Here is a 10,917-nt window from a genome sequence, read left to right as displayed (position 1 = left end):
AATGTAATTGAATAATAAAAAGGATGCAGAGAGCTTTTCTTGGGGATAAATATAGGATATGTTATTAAAAAAAATTTTTTTTTAAACAGACATAATGAAAATCAACTAGCTCATTTCTGCCCCCTACACAGTTTGAACAACCCAGACTGCTCATAGTTTAACTCACAGTTCCTACTCACCACTTTGGATTCTAAACCTGAGCCACTGTATTGGCTGGAAATGAAAGCTCTTGATTTTCTTCCATTATTTGCTTCTGACAAGAAAGACAACAGGGGAAGAAAAATAAAGTGACCAATGAGATCCTAGAACCTACACAATCTGGGAGAGGTTGTTGCCCACTGAGTTCTCACTCTCCTTTCCCTGATGAGGGCAAACTCCTGGTGTGCAGAGCAGCTCCTGTATTGGGCAGCCTCCCGGGAAAGCCCAGCTCTTCTGGTTGACCTTGTCAGCTGTTCTCCTTCACCCTCAAGCTTGTTTATTTTCTCTGTCAGATAATTATCACGATATGCTGGCTAAGTTGGAACAAGGCACTTTGCTGAAATCTGTTTATATGTTTTCATAATAAATATAGAAATTGGCTGTCTACCCTGTGACCTACTCAGATCTCTAAACCCTGATCTGTGTGAGTTCTGCACTGTAGTTGGTGTGTCTTGGGCGCCTCCAATGGGAGGATAAAGTTGCAAGTCTGTTCCCTATGTCTGTGAGTCTGTTTCTATTTCATGGATATGTTCATTTGTGCCGTATTTTAGATTCCACATATAAATGGTATCACATGGTATTTGTCTTTCTGGCTTCACTTAGTATGATAATCTCTATCTTGGTCCACCCACATTGCTGCAAATGGCATCATTTCATTCTTTTTAATGGCTGAATAGTATTCCATTGTATATATGTGCCACATCATCTTTATCTATTCATCTGTTGATGTACATTTAGGTAATTTCCATGTCTAGGCTATTGTGAATAGCGCTGCTGTGAACATAAGAGTACTTGTATTATATTGTTTTGGAATTATAGTTTTGTCTGGATATATGCCCAGGAATGGGATTACAGGATCATATGGTAATTTGATTTTTAGTTTTTTAAAGAAACTTCATACTGTTTTCTGTAGTGGCTGCATCAATTTACATTCCCACCCACCAACAATCCAGGAGGGTTGCCTTTTCTCTGCACCCTCTCCAGCATTTGTTATTTGTGGACTTTTTAAATAGTAGCTGAAGAGATCCGTTTCATTGTTTGTTCCTTCAGGGGAATCGTCTTGATCTTTTAATTGGGAGTGGTTTCTCTGCTTCTTTATCTTACTTCTATTTCTCTTCCTCAATGAGTTTCAGAGAAACAATGATCTACTGAGGTCTTGGAGGGCTATTTTTATGTGGGAGCCCCTGTGAAGTCTGTGTGAATAGGAGATATGACTGGTTTTGTAACCATAACCTGCACTGACTATTGAATGGGGCCTCCTCTTTGCTCTGTGGCCGTCACTGCCCTGTCAGGGGCAGGGTCTGCTCCCTAGTTATTGTAGTAGAAGCCCCCAGATCTGTTTCTGAGCTGCGTTTCTGAGCTGCAGTGTGAGGTAGTCAGGATTGTAGGCCTCTCACTGGGAGAGGAGCCGCTGAATATTCTTCTGACAGAGTCAGGCTTCAGATTTCTTAGAGAAGCCCATGGAGAAGCAAATCCTCCCTTTCTTAATCCATTGAATGCCTCTGAATGTCCCAACCTTCTGCTGGTATCTCGTGACATCTAAGGCTTGGGGTCACTCTATCAAGAACCTTCAGGTCAGAACCAAATAAGCATTGTCTTATGCCCCCAGGATCTGCTCACAGTTCCACCTGCTAGGGAACCTGCTCTTCTTTCTATCACAGCCTGCTGCTGCTCCTGCTAAGTTGCTTCAGTCGTGTCCGACTCTGTGCGACCCCATAGATGGCAGCCCACCAGGCTCCCCTGTCCCTGGGATTCTCCAGGCAAGAACACTGGAGTGGGTTACCATTTCCTTCTCCAATGCATGAAAGTGAAAGTGAAGTTGCTCAGTTGTGTCCGACTCCTAGCGAACCCATGGACTGCAGCCTACCAGGCTCCTCCGTCCATGGGATTTTCCAGGCAAGAGTACTGGAGTGGGTTGACATTTCCTTCTCCACTATACTTGCCTTCTAATTGGGTTGGTGTCCATGTTTCCTGAGTGTCTGACCCCTGGAGGTGATCTTGAACCTGAGATAGAGAAGGTCTAATGTCTCAGGAGGAAGATGACCAAACTCAACTCTTTGGGTGACCCTAACCTGCCCCTGACCCATTTTTTGTCCTCATTTCATTTAGCAGTTTTGTCATGGTCCCTTTTGGAGTTCATGCCATTTCAGGTGGGCAGAATCCTAAAATAACCCCCAGTGACTCTCAGCCTTGTTTAATCTCCTCTCCTTTGAGTGTGATTGTGATTATGTTATGTTTTATGGCAAAAAGGAGATGACCCAGGTGGGCCTAACTGAATCATATGAGCTCTTCAAAAGCAGAGAGTTTTTTCCATCTGGTCGCAGAGGACAAAGTCATAGAATTCCCAAGTATGCTAAGGGTTTGCTGTATCACTGCTGGCTTAAAGATGGAGGGGACCACTTGGCAAGGAATGAGGGCAACCTCTAGAAACTGAGACCTTCTCCTGCTGACAGACAGCAAGGAGATGGCACCTCAGGCCCACTACGACCAGAAACTAAGTCCTGCCAACATCCTTAGGGAACTTGGCAGCTAATGCTTCCACAAAACCTCCAGATGAGAGCCTAGTCTGTCTTACAATGTGATTCGGCCTTCAGAAACCCTGAGCAGAGAACCCAGTTGAGCCCACCCAGACTTCTGGCCTACTGAACGATGAAATCATTGGTGGATGGTATTTTAAGCTGCTAAATTTATGGCAGCTTGTTACACGGCAATAGAAAATCTTCCTCCTGCGTATAGGGTGCAATCCAGCTTTCCCTTCATAGATAAGCCTTGGGGGAATCAGCAATCCAGGGAGGTGTGAGCTGTGAGATCCTTGCAGTAAGAATGGAAGAATGATGATCAGATAGTACTTATTGAACACCTATTCTGCATCAGGTACTATTTTAAGTGCTTGAAATGAATTCCTTTACTCTTACAACAAACCCATGTATTTGCACTATCATTACCACTATTTTACAGTTGAGAAAACTGAGGGACAGACAGGAGAAGCAGCTCTTCCAAGGCTGTGGATTTTGACAGGAGGATGTGCACTTAATCCCTCCACAGAAAATCTTTATCTAAGTCCAAACTCCTTTTGGGAAAATGTAATACACTGTGTGTATCCTTGTGAATTCCAAGCTCCCTGAGCATTCTCTCAGCCACCTGCATGGTGACTGTCCCCTGGTCTTACAGCTGTCCAAATCTCCAGGACAAGGTTGGTGCTTCTGTACCTCCTAGGGGTGGTGGTGACAGTGAGAACTCCTAAGTGATTTTCATGTGTCAGGAGTATCCTTGAGCAGCTTTCTGGGTTTAACTGGAAAAGTCTCAGAAGGAAGTTTTATACTTCACTCAGGCTCCCACTGGCAGCCAGGCTAGTCAAGGAAGGAGAAACGTTAGGTCAAGGAATGAAGGAGAAAGTGAGGAAGTGTTGTCGCCTGAGGATCTCAGAAGCTTGCCACTGTTTGGATCTACCTCCTGAGATTCTGAGGGAGATTGCTCCCGCTGTGCAGGAGGGGCCAGCCGACTCTGCCAGGTAAGTAGTCCAAAGACTGCTTTACTCTAATACAATATAAAAATCTCCCTAGCAGAGTCCCAACCCTGGCTGGGGACACAGCATAAGATCACAGCTCTTTAGGACACTGGTGCAGAAGCTAAATGACAGGTGTGACCTTCCCCACTAACTCTTCAGCTGCCACCGCCCAAGGACTTGCTGGAGTGGGGTGGGCTAATTATTTCCTGTGCTCAACCTCAAGTCTAGTTGCACGAGTCTCCTCCCTGGTAACACAGTAACCACATCAAAACATCTCCTGCAGCTCCAAGCTCTAGCAGTGTCTCATTATATACAGGTGGCAAACTGAAGCATGTAGTTTCATTTCAGAGCCCAGCCCTGTCTGTTTTAGGAGGTAAGTTTTACTAAGATTCCCCCAAGCAGTCCCCAAGTGTTCCTAGCTCCTGCTTAAATCTGCATTTTAAAAATGGAGGCTATTATTTGTAACCGACACTGCGAGTTTCCTGCCCAATGTCCATCCCTGCTTCTTCCTCACGCAGTTTAGTTCAGCCACTCAGTCATGGCCAACTCTTTGCAACCCCATGGACTGCAGCATGCCAGGCTTCCCTGTCCATCACCGACTCCCAGAGCTTGCTCGAACTCATGTCCATTGAGTCGGTGATGCCATCCAACCATCTCATCCTCTGTCATCCCCTTCTCCTCCTGCCTTCAATCTTTGCCAGCATCAGTGTTTTTTCCAATGAGTTAGTTCTTTGCATCAGGTGGCCAAAGAGCTTCAGCTTCAGCCTCAGTCCTTGCAATGAATATTCAGGACTGATTTCCTTTAGGATGGACTGGTTGGATCTCCTTGCAGTCCAAGGGACTCTCAAGAGTCTTCTCCAACACCACAGTTCAAAAGCATTAATTCTTCGATGATCAGCTTTCTTTATAGTCCAGTTCTCGCATCCATACATGACTACTAGAAAACTCATAGCTTTGATTAGATGGACATTTGTCGGCAAAGTAATGTCTCTGATTTTTAACATGCTGTCTAGATTGGTCATAGTTTTTCTCTAAGGAGTAAGCATCTTTTAATTTCATGGCTGCAGTCACCATCTGCAGTGATTTTGGAGCCCAAGAAAATAAAGTCTGCCACTGTTTTCTTTGTTTCCCCATCTATTTGCCATGAAGTGAGATGGGCCCGGATGCCATGATTTTAGTTTTTGAATGTTGAGTTTTAAGCCAGCTTTTTCACTCTCCTCTTTCACTTTCATAAAGAGGCTCTTTAGTTCTTCTTCGCTTTCTGCCATAAGGGTGGTGTCATCTGAATATCTGAGGTTATTGATATTTCTCCCTGCAATCTTGATTCCAGCTTGTGCTTCATCCAGCCCAGTATTTTGCATGATGTACTCTGCATATAGGTTAAATAAGCAGGGTGACAATATACAGCCTTGACGTACTCCTTTCCCAGTTTGGAACCAGTCCATTGTCCCATGTCTGGTTCTAAAGAACCCCAATTTTGTTCAGAGCAGTAATATGCCCAGCGAAATACATTTCCCCTCCCTGATTCCTTTGCATGTAAGGATTTATGTGTGATGGTCTTACCCAGGAGAGTCACTGAGTGGGGTTTCTAGGAGAAATTATTGAAAGGGCATCTTGTCTTCAGCTTTTTGTCCCTTCCGTTCATGCCCGAGCACTGGCGCTACTTACGACATGTGACTGTGAGATGTTAAGAAGGAGGATTTCTCCCTCCCCTCCTCTCTCTCCCTTTTACTGGTTGCTCTCCTTTCTCTCCATCACAGCGTCCTGTTTCCAGTCTACCCGTGGAATAGCTGCTGAAGCCTGATGAATCACGCTCTGGGATTCCCCTCCCATTACACCTTCCAATCACCAAGAAAACATGAACACTGCAGAGAACCCTTGAAGAAGACTGCACAGAGAGGGCAGATGTGTCCGCAGTGACTTCTGCCCCCTTTACCTGATGACAGGTGACCAGAGAGAGCTCTGCCAAGCCCCTGCATCTGGCTGTGTTGAAGACCCTGGAACTATGACATGACCCTCATGTGAAGCCAGTCCCAAGAATGGCTAACTAAGGTTAGATTCCCCTGCCAGCTCAAATCAAAATTATATCAATTTATAGAAAATAAGACAGGTGACACATTTCAAATTCTGGCGTTTTAAACTTTTATAGATGTATATTCATAATTTTGAGTACCAGCTGGTGGCTCAGAGGTTAAAGCATCTGCCTCCAATGTGGGAGACCCGGGTTCGATCCCTGGGTCGGGAAGATCCCCTGGAGAAGGAAACGGTAACCCACTCCAGTATTGTTGCCTGGAGAATCCCATGGACGGAGAAGCCTGGTAGGCTACAGCCCATGGGGTCGCAAAGAGTCGGACACGACTGAGCGACGGAATGGAATGGAGGCATGCTTTATATCATACAATTCTTTTTAGTGAAAAAAAATCACTGGACAATCTAATAGGACCTTCAGACTAAGAGTTCAGCAGCATTTCTAGGTACAAGGTGAACATAAATCAATTGGGTTCCAGAGACCTGCAACAGTCATAAAGTATGATTTTTATAAAGGCTTTTATTTATGATAGGAACAAAGTCTCTAAGGTATCTTGGAATAAAGATAGATGTGTGAAACTTTTGTGGAGAAAGTTATTTTAAAAAAATGATGAAATACACTTTATCCTTGAGTTAAAAGATTCCATATTCTTAAAGATGTCAGTTCTCCCAAAAGTAACTCACAGATACAACAAAATTTTCATCGAAAGCCCAACAGATAAGGAGAACTTAGTTCTTTACCTGAGAACTTAGTTCTTTGTCTGGGTGCTGGCTACACAAGAATGTTCAGTTTGTGAAAATCCATCGCAGTACGCATGTATGATCTGTGTAGCTTTCTCTTTGATGCAATGCTCCCCAAAAATTGCTAATGAAAATAGGTAGTTTTCTTTAGGCAAAACCAATAAATTATCATGATTGATTTTTAAAGAAAAAGCCCAACAGAGTTTCTCCAGCAACTTAAGTTGGTTTTAAATTTTCAATGGGAAACAAAAAGGCTGAGAATAACCAAGAAAAAAATAGGAGAAAAATAAGACGGGGACTTACCTTACCAAATATCAATATTTGTTACAAGGCTGTCCTTATTAAGACAATGAAGTATTTATTACACAGGGATTTTAAAAAGACCAGTAGAAGAGAGTAGAAAATTCAGAAACAGGTCTCCTCGTGTAAGACTCCATACATGACAGAGACATGAAAAATTAGTGAAGAAAAGATGGACACTGTGCAGGACAACTGTTATGCATGGGGACAGAAATGAAATTACATCCCCCATTCATACCAAAGATATAAGATTGTCAGTGGCCTGAATGTAAGAAACAATTTTTTTATAAGTCTAAAATTAAACGTAGAATATAGTTATGACTTTAGGGTATAGAAGTTTTCTTAACAAGACAGAAAAAGCACAGACCATAAAGGAAAATGCTAATATATTTGCCTAAGTGAAGAGAAAAGACTCTGATGCTGGGAAAGGTTGGGGGCGGGAGGAGAAGGGGACGGCGGAGAATGAGATGGCTTGATGGCATCACCGACTCTGTGGACATGAGTTTGAGTGAACTCCGGGAGTTGGTGATGGACAGGGAGGCCTGGCGTGCTGTGATTCATGGGGTCGCGGAGAGTCGGACACGACTGAGCGACTGAACTGAACTGAAGTGAAGAGAAAAATCTTCACATCCGAGAAGCCATGAAGAAGGACTAGCCTGCTCAGACCTGTGGCCACCATGGCCCCCGGTAATCAAGACAATATTAGAAAGGCCACATCAGGTGCTGTTGGCAGGGCCTGTCCAGGAACCAGCATCCAACAGATGAGGCCACCCTGGGAATATTCTGCAGGGAGTGGACAAGAGAAGCCTGCTCTGGGAAGTTCAGTCGATAGGTGGGGGAATCAACTCTTCTCTCTGTGAAATGTAGCCATGTGATTGCATCCCCCTCCCTCAATATTAATTTAGGAGACATACAAAAAAGTTCCATTGGTCCCTTGGAGATAGAGAACACCTCCTAGTCCCAAAATTCTTATCCATGCCAAATTTCACCTTCACCTCTTATTGACCCAAGGGATAACTGTTAACCACTGCCCTATTACACAACCTTATTTATTGTAGCCTATTGAGTGAACTCTGGGAGTTGGTGATGGACAGGGAGGCCTGGCGTGCTGTGATTCATGGGGTCGCGGAGAGTCGGACACGACTGAGCAACTGAACTGAACTGAACTGAACTGGACTGAAGGCTCAGGGTGTTTATTTGGAAAAGGAAATATCCCCAGACTGGTCCATCATGCAGACATTAATCATGTCTGAAATTTCCTAGTTTAGTGCCTGGAACAAAACTAAGGCTTAATAAACCTGTGTGAAACTAAATGACTATAATGTCAAAGATTCTTATATTTGAGAATATAAGAAATGTTAAAGAAATTTATATAAGAAAGATAAATATTCTTAAATATTTATATAAAAATATAAAATTTTAAAATATTTTCTTATTTATATAAATAAAAAATTCTTGTATTTTCAACATGGAAAACATGGTACAAAAAATACCCCTACACTCTTCACCCAGATTAAACATTTATCAAGTTTACCATGTTTTCTTTTTAAAATGCCATTCTCAATATTATTCAGACCCTGAAATTTGTTCCAGTTCAAACATCAGAAATAATTTGGAAAAAAGTATGGCCCGGCTTTGTCAGCCACAGCATCACATCTCTTGTGACGTATCAGTGGGTTCTCCAGTAAGCCCGCCACAAACACCTGGGATCGGATGCTGAGAAGGGTGAAGGAGGACCCCTCTTCACACTTCGTCTTGTACAGAAAGACGAAATCTCAGAAGTAGGGGCCTGTGGTCAGTTGTTTTGGTGACGCACTAACACACGTAACATTTTTTACTACTCTGGCATGTTGGAGAAAACCAGCCACGACAAAGCAAAAGCTTTCCTGCAGCATGAAAATTGACACACTGTACTCTACTTTCATTAAAAACAATGAATGAAGATAAAGCCCACACCCGTGAGAAAACTTTTCAAGTAAGAATGATCCAGGGCCAATAATGGGATTTCTTATGCAGGGGCTTGTATTCTACTCCATTTGTGCCCAGAGCTCTGAAGAAAACATGGGTTATAGATTCAACCTCCACCTCCAGCCTGACAACCCTTGTCTACAGTTGAGGTGTGGACTTCTCTCCCAGATCTAAACGGGTGAGCCTAATTGATCACCTTCACCTGGATGCCTTAAGGACACATCAGACTCAAAGGTCCCAAACTGAACTAATTATTTCTACTTCCTCTTCAGACAGAGTTTTCTTAAAAATCCCAGTATCCTAAGATATAACTTTCACAAATGATTCCTAAGTGACTCTGAAAGTCCCTGACTTTTCCTACTGAGGCAAAATTTACATAACATAAAAGTAGCCTTTTTAAAGTGTACAATTCAGTGACACTTAGTCCATCCACAGTGCTGTGCAGCTATCACTACCATCTGGTTTCATCACCCTGAAAGGAAATCTCATAACCATTAAGCAGTCACTCCCCATCTGCCCCTCCCTCAGCCCCCAGAAAACCTTAGCTAACTTTCCATCTCTATGATTTTGCCTATTCTAGATGTTCAATGTAAATGGAATCAGGTAACGTGGTATTTTATGTCTGAATTCCTTAGCTCAGCAAAACGTTTTCAAAGCTCAACCATGTTGTAGCATCATGTATTCATATACAGCAATCACAGAAGGAACTTACAACTTAAAGCAAAGGTAAACTAACTTCCTTCCTTGAAACTTCTTAGATTCTACACCAACTGGACAACCTCTTGTCCAGTGTGAAGACTAGTGGGATTTTTTAAACCTCTAATCTAGTTTAAGGGTGCAGCATTAATTTTTCCAGCTGGCTTTTGAGTTCACAGCAGCTTTTAAAAACTGCTTAACTACAGCTGCATACCATATCCCAGCTATGTTGAAAAAAAAAATCTTCTAAATTTTTGCCAGTTTTTATTTCCATAATGTTAAACATTGACTTTAGCTGGGCAGGAGTTAAGAGGTTTATTATCAGCCTATGCAAGACTAAAATTCAAAGCAAATTAAATTTTGCTTAAGGGAACATTGTAAAGTAACAATTCTTGATATTACATGCCTCATATGATCCATTTCAAACCATAAAGAATTACACCTTTGTGTCACTGTTCCAACAGACAACTGTGAGCAGCTAAAACATTTTAAAAATGCACCAAGCTTATGAAGTCTCAAACAAAACTTGAATTTTCTGTACATACTCCTGTCAAATGAAGTTATTTCCTGTACACCACTCCTCTTGCAAACTGGTCTTCTATTTCCTTTCATTTGACCTAGATCGGCTACGAGACCTAGAGAAAGATTGGGACGGCTTGTGATTTCTCTCCTGGGACAGTGATCTCTCTCTTCTCCTATCTCTAGAAAGGGACCTGCTCCGGCTGCGGGAGAAGCTTCTCCGTCTTGGAGATCTGCCGTCGAGGTGGAGGACTCCTCCTCCGATAATCATCTCGAGGGCGACGACCCCAAGAAGGAGGTGGGCCACGATTACGACTTCTCTTTTCACCATTCGATGGTTCCACTCTTACTCGGCAGCCACAGAGTGTTCTCCCATCTAGCTCTCGGACAGCATCAGCTGCATCTCGGGGATCTTCAAATTCAACAAAAGCAAAGCCGGGAGGGTTTCTAGCAACCCACACAGTTCGCAGTGGTCCATAATAGCCAAAAGCTCATTCCAATTCAGTCTTGTTACCATTGTTTCCAAGATTACCTACATAAACTTTACAGTCCAATGGACAGGAATCACGATGCATTTCGAGATCTTGGGTTAGAAATGCGGAGGTTCAAACCCACAGAACCTAATCGAGGTCTTCCCGGTCCCCTCCCGCACGGCGTTCCCGGATGCCCTCGCACACCCGGCGGCCACGAAATGGCCAGTAGTTCATTACTTTTTGTGGCCAAGTAATATTCTTCTGTATGGCTGTACCACATTATGTTATGTTATCCACCCATGAGTTGATGAATGGGTTTCCCTCCCTGCCATGGCTGTCACGTGTACAAGTGTTTGTTGGGATACTTTATTTTCAATCGTTTTTCCAAGGAATGGAACTGCTGGGTCATATGAAAATTCTATGTTTAACTCATTGAGCAAGTGACTGCCACACCGTTTTCTTCCATGGTTGCATCATTTTACATTT

The 10,917-nt window shown here is 43.1% G+C and overlaps 1 pseudogene; it reads right to left on the bottom strand.

The window, feature by feature from the left end:
* Positions 1-9,557: 9,557 nt before the first annotated feature.
* LOC129550134 (serine/arginine-rich splicing factor 3 pseudogene) lies at positions 9,558-10,663 on the bottom strand (annotated as a pseudogene).
* Positions 10,664-10,917: the final 254 nt, after the last annotated feature.

Source organism: Moschus berezovskii, chromosome 21 (assembly GCF_049115385.1).
Source record: "Moschus berezovskii isolate FMDL1 chromosome 21, NW_MosBer_1.0, whole genome shotgun sequence".
Classification (NCBI taxonomy): Eukaryota; Metazoa; Chordata; class Mammalia; order Artiodactyla; family Moschidae; genus Moschus; species Moschus berezovskii.
Note: the sequence above shows the minus strand (reverse complement) of the source record. Positions and strands in the feature narration are given on the sequence as shown.